We start from the raw sequence: 25,747 nt of genomic DNA, 5'->3' as shown, positions 1-25,747 counted from the left end.
CAGCACATGATGGCAGCCATACATAGGACATGAAAAGGCAGAAGCCAAAGAAGAATAGGTAGAAAAAGCCAATGGTCCTGTTTTGGTCTTTTCAGTTACTCTTCAGTACACTGTCAGCTACTTAATCTCCCTTTCCTCTTGTTTAAGTGAAAGATAATATAACAATAAGAAAACAGTTGTATTTATTTTTAACATAGCATTATTGTATATAAACATTTATATAAAAACAAAATAGGACAAATCACTAATGGTAAGTTTTTAAAAATAATTAAAATGGTGTGTTTAGAGGGGTATGAAAATGGAATTGTTAAACTCTAAAAGAGCACACTGTACATGAATGCCTTAGAAGAAGCAACTCAATAGGATGATATATTTTAAGGGATTGAATAATAGAATGTTCTTCCCAGAATCTTCTACAATGGTAATATCAGCATAGTGCATTTATTCGTAGTACAACCATATATTTTGAGTTACATGCCTTTCAAAAACAGTACTGAATATACAATGCATAGACCACCTAGAATAAGTATGAAAGAAAGAAAACTGAAATGAATAAAATGGGGAAAATTCCATGTTTTATTCTATGTGAGATAAATTTCTTATATATCCATTAGAATTGCCTATGAAAATCAAACCACAATTTGAGTCCATTTTCCTCATGATATTCTAATAACCAGGACTTTCATTTTCATCAAATAGAATTTATTATACATTTACTTTTGAATCACATTGGGCTGGGTATTACTTAAAACATGGCGAATAGAAATAGTTCATACCTCTTAGAAGCTTATAGATTAAATGGATAGTGGTAAACACGCACATGTAAAAATCATGCACACATAATACATAGTAGTACATGTCTAAACAACATGAATACATGCTAAACTAAATTACTTCTAGTGCTTTTAGCATAATATAATGGAAAAATAGTTTTTAAGTGTGTTTAGCCATCTGATTAGCTGAGACACAAACTCTCCCTGGAAGCCTACACCTGAGGTTTGAGGGGGAAGAGGGAAAGCTTTCAGCCTATACAGGTTGGGGGATTGGAACAGAGACCCTCACATAACACTGGACCTCCAAATTGCAAAGAGTTCTTACCTTTAGAGATACATAGATGAAACTATAGGATGTCTGGCATTTTCTTCAAAATAATCCAGGGGTGGGAGGAATGGGTAGAGATTACAGATGCAAAAAAGATTGACTATGAGTCCATAATTATAGAAGCTGGGTATGGCTACATGGAGGCTTATTAGAATATTCTATTTTGTATGCTTGAAATTTTCTAAGATAAAAAGTTTTATTTAAGAACCATTAAAAGAAGAACCAAAAATTGTGTAATGGAATTGAAACAAAGCTGACACAAGATGAGAATCCAAAATGTCTAAAGAACTTCTAGAAATCAATAAGAGGAAGACAAAGATACCCATTGAAAGATGGTTTAAATAAACAAATAAACCGGCATTTTATGAAATAAAAAAATGCCCAGACAAAACGTCAGAAGATGTGCAGTCTCATTAGTAAGCAGGAAAAAGCAAATTAAAACCACAATGAGATATTCTGTATGTTATGATATGCTAGGTAATATTGTTGCCACCAACACCCAAGAATCATACCAACAAAATTTTACTTCTCACTCACACAAATGTCCAGTTTAGGTCATCTGGGAACTGTGGTCAGTCATCTGTTCATTATGATCACTCATGTTCCCAGGGTCACACAACAGTTACCTCCAATGTTGTAGGCCTCCTTGTCAGAGCGAAGGAAAGCATGGAGGTTTTTGCATCAGTAAGTAATTGCTCCAGCCAGGAGCTGGCAGACATTCCTTCACAATTCAGTACAAGTCAAACTCACTCATAACAAGGATTTAGGAGTGCAATTCCTTCTACTATGTGCTTGGAAGCAGAGAAAACTGGAAATGTTTAGGGAAAACAAATGACTTTCATAGATGCCAGTTTTTTTCTATCAGATTGGCAAAACTATATAGTCTGACAAAACCAAATATTGGTGAAGATGTAGAGCAATAAAAACACTTACACACTTTTGACTGAAGAGTAAATTGGTACCACTACTTTAAAAAACAATTTAGTGTTATTTAGCAAAGTTGAAAATTCATATAGTCTTCGACTCAGCAATACTACTCTAAGATACATACTTTAGAAATACTTTTGCATATGTGCACCAAAGACATATTCAAATATGGTCATAGAAGCACTGTTTGTACCAGCGAATCAAACAAGCAAAAAGAAAAACTGGAAACAGCTCTCATGTCCGCAGATAGTGGATAATTTTTTGAATATTCATTTAATGAAATACCATTTAGGATAGAATATGAATGAACAGATACATGTTCATCTGGTTGAATTTCAGAAACATATTGAATGAAAAAAGTAAGCCTAGAATTACTGTATTTGACAAAGGTCTAAAAAAGTTAAAATTAATATATTATTTTAGGATTACACACCTAAGCAAAAATAAATAGTTAAAAGTTAGTTTAACACAAAATTCAAGATAGTGTACCTTTGAGTACACTTTGAGTGTATCAAGGTAGGGATGTTACCAGGGACAGATTTAAGGTATTGATAATATTCTTTTTGTCAAGTTGTTTGGAGTTGTAAACATTGTTCCCTTTGTTATTATTCTTTAACTTGTACATATATAATATATGTACTCTATGCATGCAAAAAAGCATAGAAATATATCTTATATTGTGGAGAAAAATCAGTCAATGGAAACAGAACAAAAATGACACAGATAGTAGAACTAGTAGTCAAGGACATTAAAAGAACTATTATAAATATGTTTCAAATGTTCAAGAAGGTACAGGAAATAGAAAAACAAAAAATAGAGAATATCATTGGAATAAAAAACTGGTTTTTTGAGATCAGTGAGTGATAAACCTTTAGCTGGATTCATCAAGAAAAAAATAGAAATGATACAAATTATTAATTATAGAAATGAGAGAGAGGATACCAATACAGTTGTAGATACTAAAAGTATAAGAAAATATTACAACCAACTTTTTTGCCATAATATTTGACAACTTAGATAAAATGGACAAATTCTTTGAAAGAAACCACCTGCCAGAGATCACTCAAGAAGACATAGATTACCTGGATAGCTCAATAGCTATTAAAGTTATTAAAGGCTTCTAACTATAAAGCTATTATAGTTAGAAACCTCCCCATAAAACAAACAAACGAACAAACAAACAAAAACCCAGAAAACACATCAAGCCAAGATGGCTTCTCTGGTTAATTCTACCAGACACTTAAATCAGAAAGAATATCAATTCTACACAAAACTTCAAGAAAATCAAAAAGGATAAAACACTTTGCTATCCATGTTGGGCGCAGTGGCTCATGCCTCTAATCCCAGCATTCTGAGAGGTTGAGATGGGAGGATTGAGGCCAGGAGTTTGAGACTAGCCTGGTCAACATAGTGAGACCCCACCTCTACAAAAACAAAAACAAAAACAAAAACTGGATGTGGTGGCACACACCTGTGGTCCTAGCTACTTGGGAGGGTGAGGCAGGAGGGTCACTTGAGCCCAGGAAATCAAGGCTACAGTGAGCTGACATTGCACCACTGCACTCCAGCCTAGGCATAGAGTGAGACCCTGTCTCAAAACAAACAAACAGACAAACAAAAACCCACTTTGCAACTCAATCTATGAAGCCAGCATTACCTTGATACCAAAACCAAAGATATTACAAGAAAAGAAAATCTACAAATCATGTCCCCTGTGAACATAGTGACAAACACTGTTTATAAATTTTACCAAATAAAAGGTTTATCTCAAGAATGCAAGGTTGGTTTAACATTTGAAAATCAACCCATGTAATTCACCATATTAATACACTTAAAAAGAAACACCATATGGTCACCTCAATATATGCAGAAAAGCATATGACAAAAATTCAACATCTATTCATGATGAAAAAATTTTAAAAAGAAAAGAAGAAAATTCAACCACATAAAGGGCAGCTATGAAAAGCCTACAGTTAACACCTCACCTAACGGTGAAAGACTGAATGCTTTTCATTTAAGAACAGTGCAAGTATATCCATTCTATCACTTCTATTCGTCATTGTAACAAAGATTATGGCAAATGTATTAATGAAAGAAAAAGAAATAACAAAGGCATACAGGTTAAAAAGAAAGGCATAAAGCAGTCTCTATTAACAGACACATGACTGTGGAAAATTCTTTGAACCAGTATAGGTGATTTTAAAAAAATCTAAGAAACCTACACACACAAAAATATTGGAACTATTCAGTGAGTTTAGCAAGGTTAAAGGATAAAGAGTAATATATAAAAATCAATTTTGTTTCTATACAGTAGTAAAGATCAATCCAAAATTGCAATAAAAATACCATTTAAAATAGCAGAAAATATGAACTTAAGTATTGGTTTGAAGAAAACTTATGCAAGACCTTTATATCAAAAACCATAAAACATTGTTGAGATAATTGAAAAGATGAGATATACATGCCCATAAACCAAAAACTATATTATTTAGATATCTATTCTCCCCACATTGATCTTTAGATTAAATGCAATGCCAATAAAAAATATCAGCAGGCTTGTTTTTTAGAAATTGACAAACTGATTCTAAAATTTATATGGAAGTTCAAAAGATGTAGAATAGTCAAAAACATTTGAAAAAGAATAAAGTTGTAGAACTCACACTATACACTTGAGTTTATATTTAGGGTTTATCATGGAGCTATGGTAATCAAGACAGTGTGGTATTGTCATAATGATAGATATACAAAGATCAATGGAACACTCTAGAAAGTTTAGAAACAGACCCACACATATATATCAGTTGACCTCTTTCAAAGGGAAACTGGGTGAAGAAATAATAATCTTTGTTTTTTGTTGTTTTTTGTTTTTTTTTTTTGTTTTTTTTTTTGAGACAGGTCTTGCTCTGTCACCCAGGCTGGAGTGCAGTGGTGAGATCTCGGCTCACTGCAACCTCCGCCTCCCAGGTTCAAGTGATTCTCCTGCCTCAGCCACCAGGGATGCTGGGATTACAGGCATATGCCACCACGCCTGGCTAATTTTTGTATTTTTAGTAGAGATGGGGTTTTGCCATGTTGCTCAGGCTGGTCTCTTCTGAGTTCAAACGATCTGCCCGCCTCAGCCCCCCGAAGTGCTGGAATTACAGGTGTTAGCCACTGTGCCTGGCCAAAATTGAACACTTTTGCTCTTCAAAAAAATGAAATGAAATGAAAAAGAGGAAATGAAAAGGCAAGCCAAAATCTGGGCAAAATTATCTGCAAAATATATATTTTATGAAGGATTTGCATTTTATATAAAATAAACCCTTACAACTTAATAAGAAGAGAAACAACCTAATTAAAATAATGTGCAAAAATCAAATAGACATTTTACAAAAAAGAAACTATACAAACAGGAAATAAGCACATAAAAAGATGCTGGACATCATTAGTCATTAGGAAAATTCAAGTTTAAATCACGGTGAGTTGACACCTAGCATGATGGCAATAATCAAAAAGACACAATAAGTGTTGGGAAAGATATGGAGCAACTGAAACTCTCATGCACTGCTGGTGGGAATGGAAAATGGCACAACACTTTTGAGAACAATTTTATAGCTTGAAAAGTTAAACATTCTCTACTATATGTGTCAACCTAGGTATTTACCCAAGAGAAATGAAAGCATATGTCCACATAAGGACTTGTCCACGAATATTAACAGCAGCTTTATATGTAATAGTCAAAAGCTGGGAACAACCCAGATGTCCTTGAACAAGTAAATGGACAAATATATTTCAGTCCAATTCAGCAATGAATTCAGCAATGAAAAGGAGTGAACTATTGATACGCACAACATAGATGAATCTTAAAGTAACTACACAGAGTGAAAGATACCAATTAATATAATTGTATTTATTTAAAAATTTTAAAAATGCAAGTTAATCTATAGTGATGGAAAGCTGATCAGCAATTGCCTGGTGACAGAGATGGCAGGAGGGAGGAAACTTTTGGGGGCAATGAGAATGTTTGTTATCTTGTGATAATGGGTTTCATGGGTTCATACATAGCTGAAACTGATCAAATCGTATACTTTATATTTAACTTATTGTATGCCAGTTATACCTTAATAAGATTGTAAAAAAAACATGGATATTGTCTCTTAGGTAATAATTGCTCATATGCATATGCCCATTAACATATGTGTCAATTTTCAGGGTACCATATTCTTTGCTTAGAGCAGGAAATAGAAATATAATATGAATCACATATGTAATTTTAAATTATCTAAAAGACACATTTTTAAACATTTTTAAGGGTGAAAATAATTTTAATAATATATTTTACTTAATTCAATATATTTTAGAGTATTTTAATCAATATAAAAACTATAAGCAAAGTATTTTACAATGTTTTTCATACTAAGTCTTCAAAATCCAGTATATACTTTACACTTGTAGCACGTCTTAGATTTAATAACATTTACAATGGAGAAACAGATTCATATATCAAACATGCTTTAAAATTTTCCCATAATAGAATCGAGTATCTTTTTTTAATTTTTAATTTTGAAATAATTACAGACTCAAAAGGAGTAAAAGTAGTATAAACAGATCCCATGAATCCATCAACCCATGGTAACGTTTTACATAACTATAGTTCATTATCAAAACAAGGATATTGATTGGTACAATTAACTACACCTCATGCATATTTCACTGTTATTTATATGTATTCAAATGTTTTATCTGTCTCTGTGTATATTTCTGTAACATTTTATCACATGTACAGAATTGTTTAAGCACAATCACAACAAACATACAGGACTGTTCCATCACACAAATGATCTCCTAGTGCTGCTCTGTTATAGTTAGGCTCTCCCTCCTCTTCCCTAACCTTTGGCAGCCATTTCATTTATCTGTTTTCTCTGCAACTTTGTCATTTTAAGAATGTTGTGTAAATGAGATCATACAATGTGTAATCCTTCGAGACTGGCTTTTGTCACTCATCATAATGTTCTTTTTTTTTTTTTTTTTTTTTGAGATGGAGTTTCACTCTTGTTGCCCAGGCTGGAGTGCAATGGCACGATCTCGGCTCACTGCAACTTCCGCCTTCCAGGTTCAAGTGATTCTCCTGCCTCAGCCTCCCAAGTAGTTGGGATTACAGGCATGCGCCACCATGCCCAGCTAAGTTTGTATTTTTAGTAGAGATGGGGTTTCTCCATGTTGGTCAGACTGGTCTTGAACTCCCGACCTCAGGTGATCTGCCCGCTTTGGCCTCCCAAAGTGCTGAGATTACAGGCGTGAGCCACCACACCTGGCCATCATAATGTTCTTAAGATCCACCCTAGCTGTTTCATGTATCAGTAGTTTGTTTCTTTTTTATTGCTGAATAGTATTCTACTATATGGTTGTGTGTTCAACTATTCACCTTTTGAAGAGCATTTGGGTCATTTCTGGTTTTTGGCTATTACACATACATTTGTGAACAGTTTTTGTGTGAATATAAGATTTTACCTGCCTAGGATAAATGCCCAGAGGTACTGTTGTTCAGTTGTATAGTAAATGTGTGTTTAACTTTTTAAGAAACTGCCAGATGCCCAGAGTGGCTGTACTGTTTAACATTGCCACCAGCGATGTCTGAGAGATCCAGTTTCCCTGCATCCATGCCAGTGTTTGGTATTATTAGTATTTTTTATTTTAGCTATTCTAATAGGTTTATAAGTGATCTGTCTTGGTGATTTTAACTTACATTCCCCTGATGGCTAGTGATGCTGAGTATCTTTCATGTGCTTATTTGCCAACTGTCTGTCTTCTTTAGTGAAATGTCTGTTCAACTCTTTGGCCCATTTAAAAATCAGATTGTTTTCTCACTGTTGACTTTAGAGAACTCTTTATATATTCTATAGATGAATCTTTTACATATGATTTGCAAATATTTTCTTCCAGTTGGTGGCTCATCGTTTTCATCTTATTAACAGGGTCTTTCACAAAGCAAAAGTTTTTAATTTTCAAGTATCTATTTTTAAATTCAAATGGATTTAAATTAAAAATTCAGTGAAAAGGCCAGTCTACCCATCGTGGTTACTTACTGAATAGCAGAGGCTTAGAGAATACATGGAATTTGGTGAGGGATCATTCCAGGTCCGGGACCGCAATAACCAGGACCAGGAGCATGAATGGGTATGAAAAGTTAAAGTGAATAGACAGACCCAACTGGCAAAAATGTGGGGCTCAAGATAAGTAGAGGGGGTCCAGCTGGAAAGGGAAGTTGGGTGTAGATTGTGAAAGTTGCTGCATGCTAAGAAAACTGTTGAAATCTTATCTGGCAGGCTCAGTGAAATCCTTAGGTTTTCCTGACCAGGAGAAAGATGTGCTATAGGGAGTGTTTTAGGAAGATTCACTTGGGAACGGGGTTCAAAGTGGACTGGAAAAAGAGTAACCATGCTGTCCTTCCTTTGCTTCAGTTTCCCTGCACAAACCCTCATGTGCTAAGACATGAGCCTGGTCAAGGCTAATGTTGAAAACATTTCAGTTTTTCCCCTAACCTTGAGCACCTTCCTCTATCTTGCTCATCATAGATAAGGTAGAACGAAGGGGTTTAAGATAATATCTGGTAAGAAGTCAGGTAGCTTCTAGGTATTATACAGAAAATAAGTTTATAGAGTTGAAAAGAAGGGTGAGAAATTAAAGTTTAAAAAAGCAGGAAAAAATCAGAGGAAAGACTCAAGAAAATGACACTTGTTCTTAATATTATCTCAGGGGTGACAGATATTTATAAACAAAATTAATCTGTAGCTTTTCACATTAATCAAAAAATGGAAAAGACTATCAACCTGGTGTCAATGATTAATAGATATTATCATTTGAATGTGATAAATAAGTCAAGAGGTAGACTGGTCTCAGGGTGGGTTTGTTAGATCAACGTCATTAAGAGCCCAGGCTCTTTTAGCCCTTCCTCTCTGCCTCAGTGCATATGTGGTTTTTCCTCATGGTCACAAGATGGCTACCACAGCACCAGGCATCATCACGTTTTCACAACACACCACCCAAATTAGGAGTCAAGGTGCTGGGGTTAGGGCTGAAGATTGTGGTACTTCCCCTACCTTCTGACAGGGAGAAAAATCTTTCCCAAGCCCTCCATTAGAATTCTCATTATATTTCACTGACCAGGACTGGATTACACAGCCACTTGTAGACCACTCAGTGGCAAAGGGAAAAGGGGTAGCCATGACTGACTAGGGTCAAACATGACTCAACTCCTGGGTACATTATTGCCCAAACTAAAAGGAGATACCAAACAGGAAGGGGAATGACATGGATAAGCCAGTAACGTTGTCAGCCACATACAGGAACAGGAAAATTGATGGGAGAACATCAGGGAATCAGATAAGTTTTATGAGACATTAGTCTAATAGGTTCCAGAATGTACTGCTCATGTCTGTCACCATGAACATCTGGCACCAACTTCACACACTGTGGGTGGCCAGTACATATTTTAGATCAACTGACTCTAGAAAGTAGCAAACTGAGTAAGATTTAAACATGTAGAAATATTATGAGGGCCAGGAAACCATGTTGATCTTAGGAAAGTGAGCTTTCTTTATCAGAGAGCCAGAAGGACACAATGTTTAACTTTTAGTGAGGCAAGATAATAATGAAGATTGGCTCTCCACAGCACTGTGTGCTGATGGACAGGGCACATCTAGTCAGAAGATGACCACCAACCAGAAAATGATGTGCACCCATGGGCACACAAAGGATGCCATTTGGGGACAATTAATTACTTCCTTCCACAAATACTTAAGCATTATTTTATGTCAGGCACTGTTCTAGGCACTTGCATTACACTAGTTAAGACAAATCACAATAATTTCCTGTTTTCATGGCTTATTTTCTAGCATAAGAATGAGTGAATTACATAGTAAGTCAGCAGGTGATAGGTGCTTTGAAGAAGAGATAGGACAGAGTAAAAGGGATCAGTAATCCCAGGATGTGTGCTGTGAGGTAGGTTAAATAGGGGGGGTCAGGGTAGATCTCACTGAGAAGGTGACATTTGAGCAAAATGTCCTCTGCACGAAGCGGGGAAGGAGGAGGCATAAGACTTGTGTGGGAAGAGGTTTTCTCGAATTAGCCACCCCATTTCATCACTCTACATAGGAGAACTACAATGATAACACATACATGTTACATGATAAAACACATTTGAAGTGCTTTACTTTTTAAAAATAATAGGTTTTCATTCATCTGAAGCAACTTTCAAGGCAGATAGTTTTCCAATACTACCATCCAAAACATTATTCTGGTATAGAATAATTCATCCCACCTTTAAGACCATGAAGGCTCTGTGATGCCAGGATGCTGCAGGCATTTGGGTTTCAACCCTTATTCTGCCTCTAACCAGCTGTGGATAGTGGAAAACCACGTGACCTCTTCTGTGCTCAGTTTCCTCTTCTGCAAGTGGAAGAAGCTGAATAATTTTCAAGGTCCATCTCAGGTCTAAACTTCTGTGACTCCCAGATAAAGAAATCTGCTTGCAGGAGTCTGCACAATGCTTTCTCACTGGCTCTGGGAGGGCTCCTTGTGCTGTGTAGCCCATTAGGAAAACACTGAAGAGCCACCTAATGCCTTAATGGGCTTTAAAATGGGTGGCTAGGTTTTAATTTTCTCTGATAGCAGATTCCCTGAGGGAAAGTGTACTTTACAGTGGATAATAACTACATAGGATATTTCGATTGCCGCAGGGTATCTTATTTGGAAATCAGTTTTCAGTTACATTCCTCTAGTAATTTTTACTATCAGAACAAAATAAAAGCCCCCAAAGGAATGTTTATACAGAGCTGAAATGTGTTGGAATGTCAGAAGTATCTCTCTAAGAGTTAAGCATCTGTAAATATTTAAAATAGGGTGAAATCACAAATACTGCTACTACTAATCTCTTTCACATTTGATTAGAGTCCAAAAAGAACAAGCAAAATCTCCAGGAACACTTTTATATTAAACTGTTAACTCTACGGCCATGTCTAATGACTCAAATTATAAAAGAAAGTTGGGTGAAATGCATAATTCACCTATTCAGGCATACAGTCAGCTCTACACATGTGAAAACAGATCTCGTAGAGGATGTTGAAGGAAATATTTTCCTCTCTGGTAAACTTAAGTATCAATATTATCACATAAAGACTAGGCTACACAATAAAATAAAGTGAGCCATTCTGCCTGAATTTTCAGGATTCAGCTATCCCCACTCTTACCCACACACATCATAGCTTTACACATTCCTCTAGTTTTCTTTGGTTATGGATCAGACATCATGTTACATGTTTTAGTCACATCATCTGATTTAATCTGCTCTACAGCAATAAAAAGTAGCAATTGTTTGCTCTATTATAGGATGGTGGAAACTGAGGTCCTAAGAAAATATGTGTGTGCTATAAACTGCTTTTCCTTCAAATGGCAAAGAACACTGAAGGAAGATAGTCCTTGATTGTAGACATTCATTCATTCCGGAACTCATGCTCTTAATATACTCAACTCTAAGGAAACCTTCCTACCAATACAGCCCACTCCCCTCTTCTTAACCAGTGTTCAATGGAGATGGGAATTTAAAAGCTATAAACTGCTTTTCCTTCAAATGGCAAAGAACACTGAAGGAAGATAGTCCTTGATTGTAGACATTCATTCATTCCGGAACTCATGCTCTTCTTAATATACTCAACTCTAAGGAAACCTTCCTACCAATACAGCCCACTCCCCTCTTCTTAACCAGTGTTCAATGGAGATGGGAATTTGGAGGAGTGATGAGCTCACTGTGTCTTTTTTCTCCTTTATTTGATTACCTCCCAGCCATCTTGCCTTTTCTGGGCTAAATGATAACACTTCCTTCCGTTTCTCTTTGGAACCATTTTCAAAAAACATCTCTTTAGGAGTGGAATCACAAATGAGAAACAGTATTTTCATAAGGAAGAGTAAAACGAAAGGACTGCCAGAGCATTTTTACATTAGCACATGACATTTCTAATCATCTACATAGAAGGATTTTTTTTTTTAGCATCCTCCTAAGTGCCTCTTTGAAACCTCTGTGACATATGAGATAGCTACTGACTAATTTGTTCTGGCAGAAAAATGAGTTTAGTGTTATTGAAAATATGTTTTCTATCACCAGATCTTGTTCAGGTCATTGAGTGGCTTTTCACTGGTGAAGGGGAGTAGGATTTATCTCCAATGAAACATTATGGAGCGGAGAGAAATAACATTTGACCTATCCCAACATTAGCAAAATGCAAATCATAGTCAATTTTCCATAGGGTGATATTTTCATACTTTGGATTTTTGTAGTTGCGCATCAGTCTGAACATTTTAAAGCAAGGTGAATGAAGGGTCCATGAAAGAGACTGTGAATAAGCCACTGTGCGAAGCTAACTTTAAACAGTTTCCAGCTTAGTGACTGAGATAACGCCATTTCTCTAGAGAAGTTCTAAATATAGAGGAATAATGGATAGCAGTTTACCGCAAGCTATGTAGTGCCCTAAACCAGCAGGGGCTGGGCATTGAGTGGAGGAGGATTGCAATTTTGAGGTTGATTAAAGATGCAGTACTGACAGGTTCCAATGGGTGTAGCAGGGTGGGGGAGGGGTCGCATCTCATTCTTTTTTTCCTCCCCACTCAGAGGTGTGGGTAGCTGCAGTGTAAACTGCTGATGTGGGTGATTAGGATGTTAAGTGGGAGAAAAGACAGCTCTTCATTATTCTTTTGGAAATAAAGAGGGATAAAATTCAGCAATCATCAAGCCTTTTCATTTCCCTACAATTTGTCGGTGCAGCTAGGAGGCTGGCTTCCTTTCCACAGACGAGATTACTTCCTGCTGACATCAAGTGGGGGTAGGGTGGACCAATGTGTGAAAAAGAAAATTGAGCTCGAAGGGTAGCTTTTGTTTTGATGTTTGTTAGATGTCTTTTCTTCTGTTAAAATTAGATGTATCACCTACTGGCAGCCACAGGATTTTCATGTTGAGAATGCAAGGCAGATTTTGCTAGATAAATCTCCAGATGCATAATCCAACTGTCAGTTTTGATAAAGAATTATGACTTCTTGGACTTTTTCTTTAGCTATGCAGAAGCTAAAAATCTGATAATTTAGCATAATGCTTGTGTAAGCTGTGCTGGAGAGTAATACATAGTCACTTTCATACTAACATAAAGCTCCTTGGTCAAAATTACACCAATAATGCATATTTAATTAGCGTTTATAGATATCTAAAGAGGAAAAAAAACCCACAAAGTTTCCCTCACAGATGACCTTTATCGGGGATGCCTTAGCTGAGTTCCTTCAGATGCCTTAGGGCAAAATTTCAGCCCCAATAAAAGGAGATGACATATGGCTGGTTATTTCACAAGATCGCCATCTTTAGATTGAATTTAACTTTTTTTTCCTCAGAGCTAGAGTTTTATGGAGTTTTCGGGTTTTGGAGGTAGCTTGATGGTACAGTGCCTCAGATTTATAATTTCTAATTAAAATGTGTCCTTCATATCAATTTTAGAGAAGTACCAAGCTTAATCTGTGGCATTTAATCATCGAAATTTGTTTTGACATTTTTGAAACACAGATCCCAATACTGAGATGTAATTACTTTGCAACAGATTTGCAAGGAAGGCGACAGGCCACAGAAGAACTTCTAAACACAGGCAAAACCAGACGAGTCCAGTGGGGGAATGGAAGATAGACCTGAATGTCCAAAAACTCAAAAGTAAATACATGGTTTTCCAGTTTTCTCTGTCTGAGGGCTCACCTTGCACACATTAACTCTTCCCTCTCTCACCATGCTTCGCCGGTTTATCCCTCAGCACTCTTTTGATTTAAGGGGAGAAAACCAAGATTAAATGTAAAAGTAAGTTTTCTCACTGACAGCCCAAGGGGCACAGCTGGCTAGGCTGTGCAAGAGCACGTGGCCGTCTCTAGATCTATCGGCTCAGGGCCTATTTCCCAGCTCACAGACCCTGACAGGATGCTCCGATGTGGTCTGAAGGACAGAGGGCATTTAGAAATGTCCTCGCCTTTCCAGGTGTCCTGAGGCCTAGAAAAAAAAAATCCATCACAAGGATGAGATTTGTCAACAGGACCCCTCCAGCCAGCCTACCCTCCTGGCTCCCGATGAGGGAGGACTGTCCACGGTTGACCTTGCTAAAGGACAGGATTTAAAAACACGGAAGCAGGGAGATGATTGGAAGAATCCAAAGCTTGTATTCCAAGCTTCAGATTGGAGTGGAGGCAGCTAGACAAAGAGGTGAGAAAAATGGCAGTTTTGGTGTCAGAGAGACCTATGCTTGAATTCCAGTTCTGACACTCAGTAGCTCTTTGATCTTGGACACATGTTTGAACATCTCTATTCTTCTGTTACATCCATTAGAAAATGGAGAATATAATATCTACCTTTTAGGGTTACAGTGAGGGCTGAATGACATCATGTGTGATGATACACTTAGCATGACTTTGGCTGGCAGTAAGGATTTAATACCTTTTAATTTCTTTATTTTCTCTCAGCCTTGTCTTTCCTCTTAGCATTGGAAAGAGTTCTATTTACTTATTTTTGATAATGGCTTTTTAACTTATGTTGTTAAAATGTGTTTGTTTTCCCTGAAATGGTGCAACCCAAGTTTAGATAATAATAATACTTCTTTATTTTCATTTATTTATTTTTTTGAGATGGAGTGATATGGTTTGGCTGTGTCCCCACCCAAATCTCATCTTGAATTCCCACGTGTTGTGGGAGGGACCTGGTGGGAGGTAATTGAATCATGGGGGCAGGTCCTGTGCTGTTCTCCTGACAGTGAATAAGTCTCACGAGATCTGATGGTTTTAAAGAGGGGAGTTTCCCTGCAGAAGCACCCTTCTCTTTGCCTGCCACCATCCATGTAAGATGTGACTTGCTCCTCCTTGTCTTCCACCATGATTGTGAGACTTCCCCAGCCACATGGAACTGTAAGTACAATTAAACATCTTTCATTTGTAAATTGCCCAGTCTTGAGTATGTCTTTATCAGCAGTGTGAAAATGGACTAATACACAGAGTCTCACTCTGTCGCCCAGGCTGGAGTGCAGTGGCATAATCTTGGTTCACTGCAACCTCTGCCTCCCGGGTTCTAGAGATTCTCCTGCCTCAGCCTCCCAAGTAGCTGGGACCACAGGTGCGTGCCACCACACCTGGCTAATTTTTTTTATTTTTAGTAGAGACGAAGTTTCACCATATTGGCCAGGCTGGTCTCAAACTCCTGACCTCAAGAAATCTGCCTGCCTCAGCCTCCCAAAGTGCTGGGATTACAGGCATGAGTCACCATGCCCAGCCTAATAATAATACTTCTTTAAATATCGATCAGGTGTGAACTGTTTCATGACATCTAGAGTATAAGAAGTGTCATCTCTTTTTATGTTTTTGAAAAAGAATCCAGTTTGAGCTCACACCTGCTGAGTTTGGCAGGAACATCCAAAATCTACAGGTGAAGGGAGGCAAAGAGAAGGGATGGGGAAGCCCCACCCATTTAGATCATACAGACATGCTAGAGGCTGATTCACTGCATACGAATGGAGAGGGGCCTGATCTCCAGCATTTACACTGCTGTTGCCCTTATTGTTCCTTCACTTACTCAGAGCTGCTGGCTGGGGCCCCTCCTCTGTCTGCTGGCATCCTGTTCCACAGATTCTGCAATGAGAAGCCCACCACCCTCCTCCCCAGGGGCAACTGTCAGAATAAATGAGGCTGTGATGTGGTGACAAACAGGTCCTAGATATTAGTTCAGTTGACTCTCGAGAAATGCAGAGGTTAGGGCTGTCAACCCCCTATGCAGTCAAAAATCCACATACAACTTTTGACTTCTCCAAAACTTAACTACTAATAGCCTACTGTTGACCAGAAGCCTTATTATAACATAACGATTAATATATTTTGTATGTTATACATATTATATACTATATTGTTACAAGAAAGTAAGCTAAAGAAAAGAAAATGTTACTAAGAAAATCATAAGGGAGGCCAGGTGCAGTGGCTCATGCCTGTAATCCCAGCACTTACAGAGGCCGAGGCAGGTAGATCACTTGAGGCCAAGAGTTCGAGACCAGCCTGGCCAACATGGTGAAACCCTGTCTCTACTAAAAATACAAAAATTATCTGGGTGTGGTGGCACACACCTGTAATCCCAGCCACTCGGGAGGCTGAGGCATGAGAATTGCTTGAACCTGGGGGGCGGAGGTTGCAGTGAGCCAAGATCATGCCACTGCACTTCAGCCTGGGCAAAAGTGAGTGAGACTCTGTCTAAAAGAAAAGAAAATGATAAGGGAGAGAAAATGTATTTACTGTTCATTAAGTGGAAGTGGATCACCATAAAGGTCTTCATCCTCATTGTCTTCGCATTGAATAGGCTGAAGAGTAGAAGAAGGAAGAAGAGGGGTTGGCCCTGATGTCTCAGGGGTGGCAAAACCAGAAAAGGTAGAGAGGTGGGAGAGAAGGTGGACACACTCAGTGTCACTTTTCTAGAAAAAAATCCCTGTGTAAGTGGACTTGTGTAGTTGAAACACATGAGTTCAAGGGTCAACTGTAGTTTAAATCAACAGATGTTTATTTCTTTCCAAGCCTGCCTCTTTCTTTGGAGGCTTGGGGCAAGAGTACACACGGAGGCCCACATACCATATGTCTAGATATGTAACACTTATAAACCAGGGAACAAACTGTTAAATGAAATATACCCTCTTACCTTGAAAGATATACCTTGATAGCAACCTAGAAAATCAATTTGAGTTTATAATTCTGAGACTTCCTGAAGTTCTGTGCTAGAACATGGTGGTGTAGAGTGCTACCTCTACACCTGTCCTTCTCCACATCCTTCCCTGTGCATCCCAGCTCTGTAAGCATGGCCTTTGGCCACCCCTCAGATAGAGGATGACTCCAAGGAAGAGTGGCATGCAGGCTCTGGAAGCAAGCTTGTGGACATTTGGGCAAGGAATTCTGAGGTCCTTGTTATTCAGACCATGGAGGAGAATTTGCAAATATGGAATCCACGAATAACAAGGATTGAGTGTATTTTGTTTTGCTTGCCTGTTTCTTGTCAAAATTTACTGAGAGAAACTTAACAATGGGGTGCACCGAAAGAGACAAAATGGCGTTAATTCTTCCAACCGTCTCAGAGCAAAGGAGCCCAGAATTTAACAGCTCTGTGTCAGGTCACTTTTCTACTGAGAAGGAGAAGGGATAATTCCTTTTTTCTTTTTGCTGATAGATCTCTGGGTGGGGTGGATGGGAACAAAATAAGCCCAGGCAATTTATATCACATTAGTGATCATGGTGTCACATGTGGCATAAGACAGGCACTGTATCATTTAGCTAGTGCATTCAGACTCCTTGGCTCAGTAAAGGTGGATAGAGTGGGTAAGTTGTTATGACTTCCATTTTCAAATGAGGAAAGCAAGAAAGATTTAGCCAGGAACTGAGAATAGAGAACGAAGAGACCTGGGGACTGGCTTTCTGGCACCTTTTCTCTTTCTCACTGCTTGGTGCTCCTAGGTGTAGCTGTCTCAGAATCAAGGGGGAATCCTTTAAATCCATAGCAGTTAACCCAGCAAGAAGTTCTGAGCAGTCTAGCCTGAGCTGCCACGCATAAAAAGCAACATAAGGTTTTATGCAATTGCTTGAGCATTCCTACCAAGAAATACCTTTTGCCCATTTTACTTGTATTCCTTTATTTGGTGATGTGACCTAGTTCTTGAAGTTCTGGAAAACCCTTCAGAGGCTATAGAGTCACTTTTCTAGATAACCCACTTTGGATCATGCAACTCTTCATAGGCACAATATGAGTAAGCAGAGCACCTGCACTAACCACTATTTCCATTCGAAGAAAATAAAATAAAACCTAAACAAGAGAAAAAGAGGAGACTCCAAATACTACTTCACCTAAGGGAGTTTGTTTACTGTCTGTTTGTCCTTTGCAAATGTCTTTCCTTCAACCAGTGAATGACCTGCTTGCTATGGGCCAGACATTGTGTTGATGGCTATACATACAATTTCGTCAAATCCTCAGATCAGCCTTGTAGGGTTGGTGGTGTTCTCTTCCCATACATGAGAAGGCTAAGGCTTAGAGAGGCTAATTAACACAGCAAAGGTCACAAAGCTAATGAGTGGCTGAGCTGGGATTCAGATCCCGTCGGTCTACTCCTAAGGCCATGCCCTTAATCAGATACTATCCTGAGCACACTGGCAGGTTCATCATAATATCAATATATACCTCGCAGGGCTGATGTGAAAATTAAAAGAGATGATATATATATAAAAAGTGTTGGGCAAACCATAAAATCCTTACAAAGTTTCACTATGATTATTTCTCTTGGTTTTACACAGGGCTTGCTCAGCTGTCCTTAGTGGCCATGTCTATATTAATCCCATAATTTATCCTTAAATCACCGAAGTCTTATTTGCCTGGCTTTTTCCATAGCCGAAGGGAAACTGAAAATATGCCTTTTGTAAGAAAGCCTTAACACCTGCTGCTAAAGGGCGCTAAACCATCTGGATCGTCAAAGGAGTATAGGCTCACTTACAAAAGACGTAGATTAATTTGGACATTGTTTTCCTACATAAACCAGGCATAAGGAGGCAAGCAACCCAGGGAAGGATAATCATGCTAAGAGTGGAAGCACTTATTAGAAATAATTACCATGTAATTATCCACAACTTCCCTGGAGTCTGTAGCCTGTGGCTAGTCTTAGGAGGTGCCCCTTCCTTACCAAGTACAAGGAGACTGAAGCACTTCAATAAGTTGATCAGGGCATGTGTCTGTGTCTTAGAGCTTGGTTACCGCCACCTGGGCCTACTTCTCACTTAATGAAGCCTTCAATGCTTATAGCTAAGGTGCAGAACAGCTGTAGACTTTCTTCAGCTGGATCCACCACCCACCCCTCCCTTTTTTAATAGCACAGTGTTGTTTTGCAAGTGTGTGGGTGTGACACATCTGGCTTCTTTCCTTAAGAAAAGCGTTTATTGAACAATTAATTGTGGTGCATGGGGGCTGTGACATTTCTCTTTTCGCTGTGCCTCTGAGCTGTGTTTCCAGGCTACCAGGTGGCCCCATTGAAGATCAGTAACAACACTGAAAAGCAACAATGGCTATAGAAGCCTTGACAAGTGCAGGGAGAGACCTAGACACTTCCAAGAGGGGCATGATTGCCTACAAGGTTAATCAATTCCCCTTGTTTCCATTGCAGCTCCACATTTATCTTGGTGGCAGCAGCTGCAAATGTAAAATCAGACCTACAAACTTAGACAATTGGAATTGTTATTTACCTGATCAAGATGTGTAAATGATCTATTCTCTGTGTCTTCTTAACTGGAATTTAAGGAGTTCAGCAAAGCTCCGGCTATAGGTCAGTGAGAAGCATGTTTTTGTGTGGTGTCCAGATACAATTTAGTTGTCTTGGATAGACAGTTGGAAAGAACTGCAGTCACAGCCTAGAATCTTGATTGTCATGATCACCATTATTATTGTTACAGCTGCCATTTTTTGAGCCTTTATATATGACAAGCACTTTATATGTACTACTATCTTATTTCTTCCTTTTGATAATACCGCAAGATAGCTAATAGTATTTTTATCATGTACAGATGAGAAAACTGAGATTAAGTAACTTGCTTATGGTCATTAGGTGCAAGGTTCTAGATTCAAACTGAGTCTGACCCATGCTCTGAACCACTAGGGCTTAACAAACCCAAACCTCACTAGAATATGCAGGTGCAGAGAACACAAGGGCTTGTGATTGACCTGACAGTTTTAAATCTTTGTTTTCAGGAAAGCCAATCAAAGAAGGCTTAACGAATCTCTTTGCAAACCGATTTGTTGGCCAACCTTTGATTATTCTCAATACAAGAGAAGGGCTAAAAATATCTATTGCAGCAGTGAAGTGGCCTTATTTTGAAAATGAGTCTTCATAGAAGTAATCAAGCTAAAATGAGGTCATTAGAGTGGACCCTAATCCAATGTCATTGGTGTCCTCATAAATAGGTGAAATTGGGACACAGAGACAGACACATGGAGGGGAGACACTGTGAAAAGACAGAGAGAAAGCCCTGGAAGGCTGAAGCAGAGATTGGGTTGATGCTGCCACAAGCCAAGGAACACCTGGGGCTACCAGAACCTAGAAGAAGTGAGGAAGGATCCTTCCCCTCCAGGTTTCAGAGGGAACCTGGCCCTGCTGGCACTTTAATTTCAGACTTGTAACCTCCACAACTATGAGACAATAAATTTCTACTGTTAATAGCTGCTCAGTTACAACCTCCCTGGAAAGCACATACTCCTGTCCTATGGTTCTATTCTGTTCTGTACTATTTTGTTCTATTTTATTCTCTTTCATTAAGAAAATGGATTTCCAGGCTGGGCACGGTGGCTTACACCTATAATCCCAGCACTTTGGGAGGCCAAGGCAGGTGGATAACTTGTGGTCAGGAGTTCAAGACCAGCCTGGCCAATATGGTGAAACCCCGTGTCTACTACAAATACAAAAAATCAGCTGGCCATGGTGGCGGGTGCTTGTAGTCCCAGCTTACTCGGGGGGCTGAAGCAGGGAATCGCTTGAACCCAGGAGGTGGAGGTTGCAGTGAGCTGAGATTGCGACATTGCAGTCCAGCCTGGGCGGCACAGTAAGACTCTGTCTCAAAAAAAAAAAAAAAAAAAAAGGAAACAGACCTCCCAATCTACTAATTTTGAACAACATCAGTCTCTAGAGCTCAGCATTCTTGCCCTTTCCAAGCTGGCTCCAGTCTAATTTTCTAACCTCAGTATTAGTTAACCCCCGACCCACCCTGAACACGCCTGGTGTCGCACAGTCCATCTGTCCAAGAGCACAGCATCAACCTGAGTGCAGGTGGCCTGCTCATTGCCTGTGCTGCCACCTTTCCCCTCAGTGGCTATTCATTTTTTAATGTCCAGCTTCAAGTCACCTCCTCTGACAGGATTCCCCTGGCTCTTCGGGCAGAGTCATTTGGTCCCTGTCCTCTGTTCCCCCCCACACACACTTTATCAGCCCCAATTACAGCTCTTATATTGTATGATGGGATCAATCTGTGTGTCCCCTTCATCCCCTCCCCACAACTAAACTTCAAGTTCCCTAAAGAAGACTATCTTTTTTCTTGTTTTTTCTTTTTAATCAAGTGTCTAGCACAGAACCTGACACGACAAATCCGAATACAGGGTACCCCAAAAAGGTTAGTGCAGTTTTAAGCTTTAATAACTTAAGTCGAAATGCTACAAACTTACAAAACTCATTTGAACGTTTACTTCTTTTGACACTGTTTTAATTATTTTAATAAATGTAATTTTCTCTTCTGGTTAATGTATGCCATATTTCACTCAGGGGAACTGAAACAAAAATTAAAGTTAAAACGTGTTATTCAACATTCACAGAGATAAATAGTGTTAAATTAACTTTCAAATGGTGTTCTTATAAGTTGCAGCATTTATAGCCTTGAGGTTACTAAAACTGCAGGAAGACTTTTGGGACACCCTGTTTTTGAATAAATATGCTTACAGTATGGCTCCTCCTGTGTTTACTGTAAAATTCAGTTTAGTTTTTAAGTGGTTCCATGTGGGCACAGGTATTCTTTGGCCAGTAGTTGTCCTTATACTTAGACCCAAGGAGCCCTTGTCCAGGGCCCACACTTTAGAAGGCAAATTCCAGATTCCCTCCCCAAATGGCCCTGAGCCTGCTTCAAGGGTCTGCACACCAGCATCAGTGTTATCTGCTAAAGTCTATACTCCCATGGGCAAACATTGCTGACTCTGGTGTTCATACTCTTGTGCCCAAGAGGTGGCTGGGGGACAGCTGCTTCTGGGAAGCTGGACTGAGCTTCCACCAATGGACTAGAGCCCTGTGGGAAGAGAGGAGGTGGCTGCAAACCAGGAACTGGAAATCGCCTCTCCCTGCACCATCATATTTAAGTGCAGATCATCCAAAGTTTCAATCTGGCCTTTCATGTCAATTCCCAAGGTATATTTGTCTAGGTAGGAAGGTAGAACTTATTGTACTTCATCATTTGTTAACTTTGTTTATAACTTTTAAATATTTAGGTATCTGGCCTACAGATCTCTGTTTGTACTTTTGCCCTGGGTCCTGCAAATATTAAAGGTGGGCTGATTTTGGCCTTAAAAAAATTATTTTCCCACAAACAGATTTTTCTTCTTAAAGAGCTAGGTGGGTAGGAAGTACTTCCATATGGAAGGTATGATAGCAAAGAATGACTGCAGTCACTGAGCACATACTCTGTGCTGGGTGATTTACACATAGTTTTTCAGTGAGTCCTCACAACAACCCAATAAAGTAGGTACTTAGGAGAAAACAGATATTCAGTGACATTAGTTTGTTCCCGCTCATAAAACTAGTGCTTTAGTTAGCCGTAGTTGCATAACAAACTACGCGAAACTGAAAGTGGCTTAAAACAATTTTTCCCCCTGACTGTCGGGTTGGCTGGGCTGCTCTACTGCGGGTTTCCCTGGGCTCACTCCTGCAGCTAGCTGTGAGGAGATGGAGGTTGGCCCGAGACAGTGCAGAAGATTCCCCGTGGCCTCTCCCACCTGTCTGGCAGTTGACGCTGCTGTTGCTGATAATGATGACCCTCCTTTATTTTGTGTTATCCACTTGCCATTGCAACCTCCTTGCCTTTTTTAGTTCTTGCTCCCGTACTGTCTGGCTCAATGCCCAGCACCTGGTGGTGGCTAATAATATACACTCAGGTCACTTACAAGCAATGTGACCCTGGATGGGTTACTTAACCTCACTTAGTTTGTGTCCCCCACTTGCAAAATGGGTATAATGGTACAGAACACATCAGGTGGCTCTGAGACTCCAGCGCAGTGATTCAGGAGAGTGCTTGGCAGGACAGTGGCACTTGGTGCGAGCTTACTGCTAGTGCAGCTGGAATGTAGACCATCAGCGAACGTGTGTTGCCTTTTTAAACAGTGGGAATCAAACACCACTCGCTTTCCAAATGTAAATCCTGGGCTTGCAAGTAAGTCCTAGAGTGCAGAAATAATTTCAAAATACAGGGTTGAAATTTTAAGATAGCAACTTTTAAAAACTGGGAGACAAAATCAAAATAAAACAAAGGGACAAACCAACCTGAATGGCACCCCGTCGATGCTCTTCATTAATTTTTAAGATTCCACCCTGGGGCTGCTTGCTTCTTCCAGCATGGGAAGCGCTGACTTGGTGCGGCCAGGTTTCTGGGACCAGGAGGTTGGGACACGACGACGTACCTTTTGCCCTGTGGGTCTGGGTCATGTGAGCCTAGAGGAGCGCTTAAAGGCTCGAGTTCTGCAGGGTCCTCGTGACTGGGTGGGGCTGCCTCACTTCTGCCTGACTTGGGAAGCGCTGCAAGGACAACCGGCTGGGGTCCTTGCGCGCCGCGGCTCAGGGAGGAGCACCGACTGCGCCGCGTAAGTGCTGCCTGCCCTGCGTGGGTCGTGCCAGCTCAGCGGGACAGGTCCTCGCCTCGGTCCCTCGGACTTAGGGAGCGCGGGGCAGGTAGTCTCAAAAGCCCTCAGCACCAACAGGGGAGAAAGCACCGTAGGGTGAGACTGGAGTGGGGTGGTCGTGGCCGAGTCAAAGTTTTCAAATTGGAGCACTGGGGATGTACTGCGTGCGCCCAGCCGAGGGAATACTCTGGAAGTTTCCTGGCACAACTGTCGCACCCGGGGTTCTTCCAGGCTAGAAGGCGTCTCCTACTGCAGGAGCTCCTCCGGGGAAGTACGAAGCTGTGGGGTCCTCTACCGCTCTTAGCGCGGGAGGGTGGCGGGTGCAGGACACTTTCCCTTACTCCCTCAACGCGTGTTTTGGGGATGTGTTGATTTCGTGGGTGCTCAGAAGCAAGAGAAGCGGAAAATACCTTCTATTTTGAACGTGCCCAAAGCAGGGAAACTTGGCTTCAGCCTAGGAACGCATAGGAAGACTTTTATTCTTGGAATGCAGGATTAGCAGAAACCAAGGGCACAGGAGATAGGTGGAAGCAGCTCCCTGCGAAGTGATACAGAAACAAAAGGACTTTGGAATATTTGTGGATTTAAATCCCAGTTCTGGCCTTGGCTAGTGAGTGACCTCGGGCAAATTATTTAAGCCTACTAAACCTCAGTCTTTCCATCTGAAAGATGGAGATAATAAGCTTTTCTTTTTAAAGAATTGTTTTATTGGAAATAGAAATAACATATAGAAAATGCCTCCCTAGCACGGGACTTGGCTTTTCAGCTAAGTGTAATTTTCCTTATCAGTTATGATTGATGATGAAGTCTATGGTGAAGACAGAACAAAATAATGTTTAAAACTCTGGCCATATAATGACTGTGGCTATGCATGACCCGTGTGCAGTCACCTCTGAGCCCCCCACCTTCACTGCAACCCCAGTGGGTCCCAAGCAAGGTGCTTGGGTTTTGGAGCTGGACAATTCTGTGCAATTCCTGGTTCCGGTATCCACTACTTGGATGACATCAGGGACGTTGCTTATCTTCCACAGCCTCAGTTTTGGCATCAGTAAATGAAAAAGGAGCCCCTCAGTACTTGCCTTTCCCTTCCCCGGCTAAATGTACAACTCATTTTTTTTCCATTCTTTGCTTTGGGATGAGTAAGAACAAAGATGTAAGCAGAATAAAAAGTCCATTGAGAATACATTTTATTAGCTTGGTAAATAACGTTTAAGAAAGTTGTCCAGAAGGAGAATTGGAGCACTTTTGGAAAAGTACACTGCACCGGCTTTGTTGGCATATGAAAGTCTGCATGGTCGTCAAGACCGTTTGGCTAACTGGGCGTTCTAGATGTGTACCTCATGCTAGTCTAAGTACAGGGGCAAGCCTTTATAATGTAGTGTCAGTGTTCTTAACAAGATGTTGTTTTATTAATCTTTTATAGGAGGTGATTGTTCGGGAGGGGCAACTGATTCCCCAATTTATATAAATCCAGTTTATAAATCACTTTATAGTGGGATTCTACTAGCCTGAGAAATAGGTGGGTTTTGGCTGACAGTTTGAATGACTTAGAAGAGTGTTAAGAAAGTCCACTGGGTTTACCAGTTCACTCCCCACAAAAAATAAAAACAAGAAGCAAATAATATAACAGAATTTTAAAAATGAGTTTGTTTTTGTTTTGGGAAGCATCTAGTTTGTCAGAGGAAACACTGAGTGTTGAATACTACCCTGGGATGCACAGAACCAAGGCAGTGAGAGGGGAGGAACTCAGTTGTTGCCCCAGGTATCATCAGATATCTGTTTATTAGCACCCAAATACTCAAGGTAAATAGTAATGACCCATTCTTTCTTTTTTTGAGACAAGAGTCTCACTTTGTCACCCAAGCTGGAGTGGCACCATCTCTGCTCACTGCAACCTCCATCTCCCGGGTTCAAGGGATTCTCGTGCCTCAGCCTCCTGAGTAGCTGGAATTACAGGTGTACACCACCATGCCCGGCTAATTTTTGTATCTTTGGTAGAGATGGGGTTTTGCCATGTTGCCCAGGCTGGTCTCGAACTCCTGACCTCAAGTGATCATCCCACCTTGGCCTTCCAAAGTGCTGGGATTACAGGCATGAGCCACTGTGCCTGGCCAGTGACCCCTTCTTAATAGGAAGTATGGTTCACTAAAGAGCAAACGTGATTGTTTTAGTTTAACATTTCCGATGGCTTTATAATGTGAGATTTTCATTGACTGAACTAAGAACATTTAAAAGAAGTAGGCAAGC

At 39.9% G+C, this 25,747-nt stretch overlaps 1 protein-coding gene across 6 annotated transcripts in view; it reads left to right on the top strand.

The window, feature by feature from the left end:
* The window catches only part of CPVL (carboxypeptidase vitellogenic like), a 189,739-nt gene that overhangs the window by 8,848 nt on the left and 155,144 nt on the right, over nucleotides 1–25,747 (top strand). For 2 of the 6 annotated variants that reach the window (XM_055115811.2, XM_003807887.5), the window contains exon 1: nucleotides 23,357–23,461. The exons of 1 other annotated variant lie outside the window; for it this stretch is intronic. The gene's annotated coding sequence lies outside the window, so the exon portion shown is untranslated. Of the gene's footprint in view, nucleotides 1–23,356; nucleotides 23,597–25,747 lie in introns of those variants that run through there. 3 more of the 6 variants (XM_034963853.3, XM_008960011.4, XM_003807888.7) reach the window with 3 other exon arrangements.

This window comes from Pan paniscus, chromosome 6 (assembly GCF_029289425.2).
Source record: "Pan paniscus chromosome 6, NHGRI_mPanPan1-v2.0_pri, whole genome shotgun sequence".
Classification (NCBI taxonomy): domain Eukaryota; kingdom Metazoa; phylum Chordata; class Mammalia; order Primates; family Hominidae; genus Pan; species Pan paniscus.
The sequence above is the reverse complement of the archived record's forward strand: the minus strand, read 5'-3'. Positions and strand labels throughout refer to the sequence as shown.